The 7500-nt window shown below is 50.3% G+C and overlaps 13 non-coding genes and 1 pseudogene across 13 annotated transcripts; all 14 read right to left on the reverse strand.

The window, feature by feature from the left end:
• Nucleotides 1-72: 72 nt before the first annotated feature.
• LOC128370390 (5S ribosomal RNA) lies at nt 73-191 on the reverse strand. The gene has a single exon (XR_008322494.1). It is a non-coding gene; the product is annotated as a 5S ribosomal RNA (ribosomal RNA).
• A 413-nt stretch (nt 192-604) lies between these two features.
• Nucleotides 605-723, reverse strand: LOC128370391 (5S ribosomal RNA). Its single transcript, XR_008322495.1, has one exon. It is a non-coding gene; the product is annotated as a 5S ribosomal RNA (ribosomal RNA).
• Nucleotides 724-1136: 413 nt separating this feature from the next.
• Nucleotides 1137-1255, reverse strand: LOC128370491 (5S ribosomal RNA). Its single transcript, XR_008322589.1, has one exon. It is a non-coding gene; the product is annotated as a 5S ribosomal RNA (ribosomal RNA).
• A 412-nt stretch (nt 1256-1667) lies between these two features.
• LOC128370392 (5S ribosomal RNA) lies at nt 1668-1786 on the reverse strand. Its single transcript, XR_008322496.1, has one exon. It is a non-coding gene; the product is annotated as a 5S ribosomal RNA (ribosomal RNA).
• A 413-nt stretch (nt 1787-2199) lies between these two features.
• On the reverse strand, nt 2200-2318 carry LOC128370544 (5S ribosomal RNA). Its single transcript, XR_008322639.1, has one exon. It is a non-coding gene; the product is annotated as a 5S ribosomal RNA (ribosomal RNA).
• A 413-nt stretch (nt 2319-2731) lies between these two features.
• On the reverse strand, nt 2732-2850 carry LOC128369854 (5S ribosomal RNA). The gene has a single exon (XR_008322020.1). It is a non-coding gene; the product is annotated as a 5S ribosomal RNA (ribosomal RNA).
• A 413-nt stretch (nt 2851-3263) lies between these two features.
• LOC128370393 (5S ribosomal RNA) lies at nt 3264-3382 on the reverse strand. The gene has a single exon (XR_008322497.1). It is a non-coding gene; the product is annotated as a 5S ribosomal RNA (ribosomal RNA).
• Nucleotides 3383-3795: 413 nt separating this feature from the next.
• Nucleotides 3796-3914, reverse strand: LOC128370674 (5S ribosomal RNA). Its single transcript, XR_008322761.1, has one exon. It is a non-coding gene; the product is annotated as a 5S ribosomal RNA (ribosomal RNA).
• Nucleotides 3915-4327: 413 nt separating this feature from the next.
• Nucleotides 4328-4446, reverse strand: LOC128370394 (5S ribosomal RNA). Its single transcript, XR_008322498.1, has one exon. It is a non-coding gene; the product is annotated as a 5S ribosomal RNA (ribosomal RNA).
• Nucleotides 4447-4859: 413 nt separating this feature from the next.
• LOC128369945 (uncharacterized) lies at nt 4860-4977 on the reverse strand (annotated as a pseudogene).
• A 400-nt stretch (nt 4978-5377) lies between these two features.
• On the reverse strand, nt 5378-5496 carry LOC128370395 (5S ribosomal RNA). The gene has a single exon (XR_008322499.1). It is a non-coding gene; the product is annotated as a 5S ribosomal RNA (ribosomal RNA).
• Nucleotides 5497-5908: 412 nt separating this feature from the next.
• LOC128370545 (5S ribosomal RNA) lies at nt 5909-6027 on the reverse strand. Its single transcript, XR_008322640.1, has one exon. It is a non-coding gene; the product is annotated as a 5S ribosomal RNA (ribosomal RNA).
• Nucleotides 6028-6439: 412 nt separating this feature from the next.
• On the reverse strand, nt 6440-6558 carry LOC128370396 (5S ribosomal RNA). Its single transcript, XR_008322500.1, has one exon. It is a non-coding gene; the product is annotated as a 5S ribosomal RNA (ribosomal RNA).
• Nucleotides 6559-6971: 413 nt separating this feature from the next.
• Nucleotides 6972-7090, reverse strand: LOC128370399 (5S ribosomal RNA). Its single transcript, XR_008322502.1, has one exon. It is a non-coding gene; the product is annotated as a 5S ribosomal RNA (ribosomal RNA).
• Between the last annotated feature and the right edge of the window lie 410 nt (nt 7091-7500).

Consider the following 7500-nt stretch of genomic DNA (forward strand, 5'->3'; position numbering starts at 1 on the left):
TGTTCCTCAAAGCCCTGTGTGCGGTGATGGAGCAACAGCGCCCTCCTTTGGTGACAGCTGAGAGGGAAAAAAAGCTTACAGCACCTGGTATTCCCAGGCGGTCTCCCATCCAAGTACTAACCAGGCCCGACCCTGCTTAGCTTCCGAGATCAGACGAGATCGGGCGTGTTCAGGGTGGTATGGCCGTAAGCGACGAAACAGGCCGCAGAAAGCCCATTTAAACATGCTGTGACACCACTGACAGTTGCTCACACCAGCTGAGTGGCGGATAATGGTGTCTCAGCCATCAAACACATGCTATCCTTTAACAGTACTTTGATAGGAATAGTTTTTTTTTTTCTGCGGAGAAACACACAGCTGGAAGGACTGCAACCTTGTTCCTCAGGCCATTTGTGTACATGCGGGATGATTGCAGGCTTTTTACAGGCTGTAACAGTGAGAACTGGAACCCTAAAAACTACTTGGAAAGTGAGGCGTCTCAGTGCCACCTCTCTGGCGTGCATTCAGACACAGCTGGAATGATTGCAGCTTTTGTTCCTCAAAGCCCTGTGTGCGGTGATGGAGCAACAGCGCCCTCCTTTGGTGACAGCTGAGAGGGAAAAAAAGCTTACAGCACCTGGTATTCCCAGGCGGTCTCCCATCCAAGTACTAACCAGGCCCGACCCTGCTTAGCTTCCGAGATCAGACGAGATCGGGCGTGTTCAGGGTGGTATGGCCGTAAGCGACGAAACAGGCCGCAGAAAGCCCATTTAAACATGCTGTGACACCACTGACAGTTGCTCACACCAGCTGAGTGGCGGATAATGGTGTCTCAGCCATCAAACACATGCTATCCTTTAACAGTACTTTGATAGGAATAGTTTTTTTTTTTCTGCGGAGAAACACACAGCTGGAAGGACTGCAACCTTGTTCCTCAGGCCATTTGTGTACATGCGGGATGATTGCAGGCTTTTTACAGGCTGTAACAGTGAGAACTGGAACCCTAAAAACTACTTGGAAAGTGAGGCGTCTCAGTGCCACCTCTCTGGCGTGCATTCAGACACAGCTGGAATGATTGCAGCTTTTGTTCCTCAAAGCCCTGTGTGCGGTGATGGAGCAACAGCGCCCTCCTTTGGTGACAGCTGAGAGGGAAAAAAAGCTTACAGCACCTGGTATTCCCAGGCGGTCTCCCATCCAAGTACTAACCAGGCCCGACCCTGCTTAGCTTCCGAGATCAGACGAGATCGGGCGTGTTCAGGGCGGTATGGCCGTAAGCGACGAAACAGGCCGCAGAAAGCCCATTTAAACATGCTGTGACACCACTGACAGTTGCTCACACCAGCTGAGTGGCGGATAATGGTGTCTCAGCCATCAAACACATGCTATCCTTTAACAGTACTTTGATAGGAATAGTTTTTTTTTTCTGCGGAGAAACACACAGCTGGAAGGACTGCAACCTTGTTCCTCAGGCCATTTGTGTACATGCGGGATGATTGCAGGCTTTTTACAGGCTGTAACAGTGAGAACTGGAACCCTAAAAACTACTTGGAAAGTGAGGCGTCTCAGTGCCACCTCTCTGGCGTGCATTCAGACACAGCTGGAATGATTGCAGCTTTTGTTCCTCAAAGCCCTGTGTGCGGTGATGGAGCAACAGCGCCCTCCTTTGGTGACAGCTGAGAGGGAAAAAAAGCTTACAGCACCTGGTATTCCCAGGCGGTCTCCCATCCAAGTACTAACCAGGCCCGACCCTGCTTAGCTTCCGAGATCAGACGAGATCGGGCGTGTTCAGGGTGGTATGGCCGTAAGCTATGAAACAGGCCGCAGAAAGCCCATTTAAACATGCTGTGACACCACTGACAGTTGCTCACACCAGCTGAGTGGCGGATAATGGTGTCTCAGCCATCAAACACATGCTATCCTTTAACAGTACTTTGATAGGAATAGTTTTTTTTTTTCTGCGGAGAAACACACAGCTGGAAGGACTGCAACCTTGTTCCTCAGGCCATTTGTGTACATGCGGGATGATTGCAGGCTTTTTACAGGCTGTAACAGTGAGAACTGGAACCCTAAAAACTACTTGGAAAGTGAGGCGTCTCAGTGCCACCTCTCTGGCGTGCATTCAGACACAGCTGGAATGATTGCAGCTTTTGTTCCTCAAAGCCCTGTGTGCGGTGATGGAGCAACAGCGCCCTCCTTTGGTGACAGCTGAGAGGGAAAAAAAGCTTACAGCACCTGGTATTCCCAGGCGGTCTCCCATCCAAGTACTAACCAGGCCCGACCCTGCTTAGCTTCCGAGATCAGACGAGATCAGGCGTGTTCAGGGTGGTATGGCCGTAAGCTACGAAACAGGCCGCAGAAAGCCCATTTAAACATGCTGTGACACCACTGACAGTTGCTCACACCAGCTGAGTGGCGGATAATGGTGTCTCAGCCATCAAACACATGCTATCCTTTAACAGTACTTTGATAGGAATAGTTTTTTTTTTTCTGCGGAGAAACACACAGCTGGAAGGACTGCAACCTTGTTCCTCAGGCCATTTGTGTACATGCGGGATGATTGCAGGCTTTTTACAGGCTGTAACAGTGAGAACTGGAACCCTAAAAACTACTTGGAAAGTGAGGCGTCTCAGTGCCACCTCTCTGGCGTGCATTCAGACACAGCTGGAATGATTGCAGCTTTTGTTCCTCAAAGCCCTGTGTGCGGTGATGGAGCAACAGCGCCCTCCTTTGGTGACAGCTGACAGGGAAAAAAAGCTTACAGCACCTGGTATTCCCAGGCGGTCTCCCATCCAAGTACTAACCAGGCCCGACCCTGCTTAGCTTCCGAGATCAGACGAGATCGGGTGTGTTCAGGGTGGTATGGCCGTAAGCTACGAAACAGGCCGCAGAAAGCCCATTTAAACATGCTGTGACACCACTGACAGTTGCTCACACCAGCTGAGTGGCGGATGATGGTGTCTCAGCCATCAAACACATGCTATCCTTTAACAGTACTTTGATAGAAATAGTTTTTTTTTTTCTGCGGAGAAACACACAGCTGGAAGGACTGCAACCTTGTTCCTCAGGCCATTTGTGTACATGCGGGATGATTGCAGGCTTTTTACAGGCTGTAACAGTTAGAACTGGAACCCTAAAAACTACTTGGAAAGTGAGGCGTCTCAGTGCCACCTCTCTGGCGTGCATTCAGACACAGCTGGAATGATTGCAGCTTTTGTTCCTCAAAGCCCTGTGTGCGGTGATGGAGCAACAGCGCCCTCCTTTGGTGACAGCTGAGAGGGAAAAAAAGCTTACAGCACCTGGTATTCCCAGGCGGTCTCCCATCCAAGTACTAACCAGGCCCGACCCTGCTTAGCTTCCGAGATCAGACGAGATCGGGCGTGTTCAGGGTGGTATGGCCGTAAGCGACGAAACAGGCCGCAGAAAGCCCATTTAAACATGCTGTGACACCACTGACAGTTGCTCACACCAGCTGAGTGGCGGACAATGGTGTCTCAGCCATCAAACACATGCTATCCTTTAACAGTACTTTGATAGGAATAGTTTTTTTTTTTCTGCGGAGAAACACACAGCTGGAAGGACTGCAACCTTGTTCCTCAGGCCATTTGTGTACATGCGGGATGATTGCAGGCTTTTTACAGGCTGTAACAGTGAGAACTGGAACCCTAAAAACTACTTGGAAAGTGAGGCGTCTCAGTGCCACCTCTCTGGCGTGCATTCAGACACAGCTGGAATGATTGCAGCTTTTGTTCCTCAATGCCCTGTGTGCGGTGATGGAGCAACAGCGCCCTCCTTTGGTGACAGCTGAGAGGGAAAAAAAGCTTACAGCACCTGGTATTCCCAGGCGGTCTCCCATCCAAGTACTAACCAGGCCCGACCCTGCTTAGCTTCCGAGATCAGACGAGATCGGGCGTGTTCTAGGTGGTATGGCCGTAAGCGACGAAACAGGCCGCAGAAAGCCCATTTAAACATGCTGTGACACCACTGACAGTTGCTCACACCAGCTGAGTGGCGGATAATGGTGTCTCAGCCATCAAACACATGCTATCCTTTAACAGTACTTTGATAGGAATAGTTTTTTTTTTTCTGCGGAGAAACACACAGCTGGAAGGACTGCAACCTTGTTCCTCAGGCCATTTGTGTACATGCGGGATGATTGCAGGCTTTTTACAGGCTGTAACAGTGAGAACTGGAACCCTAAAAACTACTTGGAAAGTGAGGCGTCTCAGTGCCACCTCTCTGGCGTGCATTCAGACACAGCTGGAATGATTGCAGCTTTTGTTCCTCAAAGCCCTGTGTGCGGTGATGGAGCAACAGCGCCCTCCTTTGGTGACAGCTGAGAGGGAAAAAAAGCTTACAGCACCTGGTATTCCCAGGCGGTCTCCCATCCAAGTACTAACCAGGCCCGACCCTGCTTAGCTTCCGAGATCAGACGAGATCGGGCGTGTTCAGGGTGGTATGGCCGTAAGCGACGAAACAGGCCGCAGAAAGCCCATTTAAACATGCTGTGACACCACTGACAGTTGCTCACACCAGCTGAGTGGCGGATAATGGTGTCTCAGCCATCAAACACATGCTATCCTTTAACAGTACTTTGATAGGAATAGTTTTTTTTTTTCTGCGGAGAAACACACAGCTGGAAGGACTGCAACCTTGTTCCTCAGGCCATTTGTGTACATGCGGGATGATTGCAGGCTTTTTACAGGCTGTAACAGTGAGAACTGGAACCCTAAAAACTACTTGGAAAGTGAGGCGTCTCAGTGCCACCTCTCTGGCGTGCATTCAGACACAGCTGGAATGATTGCAGCTTTTGTTCCTCAAAGCCCTGTGTGCGGTGATGGAGCAACAGCGCCCTCCTTTGGTGACAGCTGAGAGGGAAAAAAAGCTTACAGCACCTGGTATTCCCAGGCGGTCTCCCATCCAAGTACTAACCAGGCCCGACCCTGCTTAGCTTCCGAGATCAGACGAGATCGGGCGTGTTCAGGGTGGTATGGAACAGGCCGCAGAAAGCCCATTTAAACATGCTGTGACACCACTGACAGTTGCTCACACCAGCTGAGTGGCGGATAATGGTGTCTCAGCCATCAAACACATGCTATCCTTTAACAGTACTTTGATAGGAATAGTTTTTTTTTTCTGCGGAGAAACACACAGCTGGAAGGACTGCAACCTTGTTCCTCAGGCCATTTGTGTACATGCGGGATGATTGCAGGCTTTTTACAGGCTGTAACAGTGAGAACTGGAACCCTAAAAACTACTTGGAAAGTGAGGCGTCTCAGTGCCACCTCTCTGGCGTGCATTCAGACACAGCTGGAATGATTGCAGCTTTTGTTCCTCAAAGCCCTGTGTGCGGTGATGGAGCAACAGCGCCCTCCTTTGGTGACAGCTGAGAGGGAAAAAAAGCTTACAGCACCTGGTATTCCCAGGCGGTCTCCCATCCAAGTACTAACCAGGCCCGACCCTGCTTAGCTTCCGAGATCAGACGAGATCGGGCGTGTTCAGGGTGGTATGGCCGTAAGCTACGAAACAGGCCGCAGAAAGCCCATTTAAACATGCTGTGACACCACTGACAGTTGCTCACACCAGCTGAGTGGCGGATAATGGTGTCTCAGCCATCAAACACATGCTATCCTTTAACAGTACTTTGATAGGAATAGTTTTTTTTTTCTGCGGAGAAACACACAGCTGGAAGGACTGCAACCTTGTTCCTCAGGCCATTTGTGTACATGCGGGATGATTGCAGGCTTTTTACAGGCTGTAACAGTGAGAACTGGAACCCTAAAAACTACTTGGAAAGTGAGGCGTCTCAGTGCCACCTCTCTGGCGTGCATTCAGACACAGCTGGAATGATTGCAGCTTTTGTTCCTCAAAGCCCTGTGTGCGGTGATGGAGCAACAGCGCCCTCCTTTGGTGACAGCTGAGAGGGAAAAAAAGCTTACAGCACCTGGTATTCCCAGGCGGTCTCCCATCCAAGTACTAACCAGGCCCGACCCTGCTTAGCTTCCGAGATCAGACGAGATCAGGCGTGTTCAGGGTGGTATGGCCGTAAGCTACGAAACAGGCCGCAGAAAGCCCATTTAAACATGCTGTGACACCACTGACAGTTGCTCACACCAGCTGAGTGGCGGATAATGGTGTCTCAGCCATCAAACACATGCTATCCTTTAACAGTACTTTGATAGGAATAGTTTTTTTTTTCTGCGGAGAAACACACAGCTGGAAGGACTGCAACCTTGTTCCTCAGGCCATTTGTGTACATGCGGGATGATTGCAGGCTTTTTACAGGCTGTAACAGTGAGAACTGGAACCCTAAAAACTACTTGGAAAGTGAGGCGTCTCAGTGCCACCTCTCTGGCGTGCATTCAGACACAGCTGGAATGATTGCAGCTTTTGTTCCTCAAAGCCCTGTGTGCGGTGATGGAGCAACAGCGCCCTCCTTTGGTGACAGCTGAGAGGGAAAAAAAGCTTACAGCACCTGGTATTCCCAGGCGGTCTCCCATCCAAGTACTAACCAGGCCCGACCCTGCTTAGCTTCCGAGATCAGACGAGATCGGGCGTGTTCAGGGTGGTATGGCCGTAAGCTACGAAACAGGCCGCAGAAAGCCCATTTAAACATGCTGTGACACCACTGACAGTTGCTCACACCAGCTGAGTGGCGGATAATGGTGTCTCAGCCATCAAACACATGCTATCCTTTAACAGTACTTTGATAGGAATAGTTTTTTTTTTTCTGCGGAGAAACACACAGCTGGAAGGACTGCAACCTTGTTCCTCAGGCCATTTGTGTACATGCGGGATGATTGCAGGCTTTTTACAGGCTGTAACAGTGAGAACTGGAACCCTAAAAACTACTTGGAAAGTGAGGCGTCTCAGTGCCACCTCTCTGGCGTGCATTCAGACACAGCTGGAATGATTGCAGCTTTTGTTCCTCAAAGCCCTGTGTGCGGTGATGGAGCAACAGCGCCCTCCTTTGGTGACAGCTGACAGGGAAAAAAAGCTTACAGCACCTGGTATTCCCAGGCGGTCTCCCATCCAAGTACTAACCAGGCCCGACCCTGCTTAGCTTCCGAGATCAGACGAGATCGGGCGTGTTCAGGGTGGTATGGCCGTAAGCTACGAAACAGGCCGCAGAAAGCCCATTTAAACATGCTGTGACACCACTGACAGTTGCTCACACCAGCTGAGTGGCGGATAATGGTGTCTCAGCCATCAAACACATGCTATCCTTTAACAGTACTTTGATAGAAATAGTTTTTTTTTTTCTGCGGAGAAACACACAGCTGGAAGGACTGCAACCTTGTTCCTCAGGCCATTTGTGTACATGCGGGATGATTGCAGGCTTTTTACAGGCTGTAACAGTTAGAACTGGAACCCTAAAAACTACTTGGAAAGTGAGGCGTCTCAGTGCCACCTCTCTGGCGTGCATTCAGACACAGCTGGAATGATTGCAGCTTTTGTTCCTCAAAGCCCTGTGTGCGGTGATGGAGCAACAGCGCCCTCCTTTGGTGACAGCTGAGAGGGAAA

The sequence above is a fragment of the Scomber japonicus genome, chromosome 12 (assembly GCF_027409825.1).
Source record: "Scomber japonicus isolate fScoJap1 chromosome 12, fScoJap1.pri, whole genome shotgun sequence".
In the NCBI taxonomy this organism is placed as follows: domain Eukaryota; kingdom Metazoa; phylum Chordata; class Actinopteri; order Scombriformes; family Scombridae; genus Scomber; species Scomber japonicus.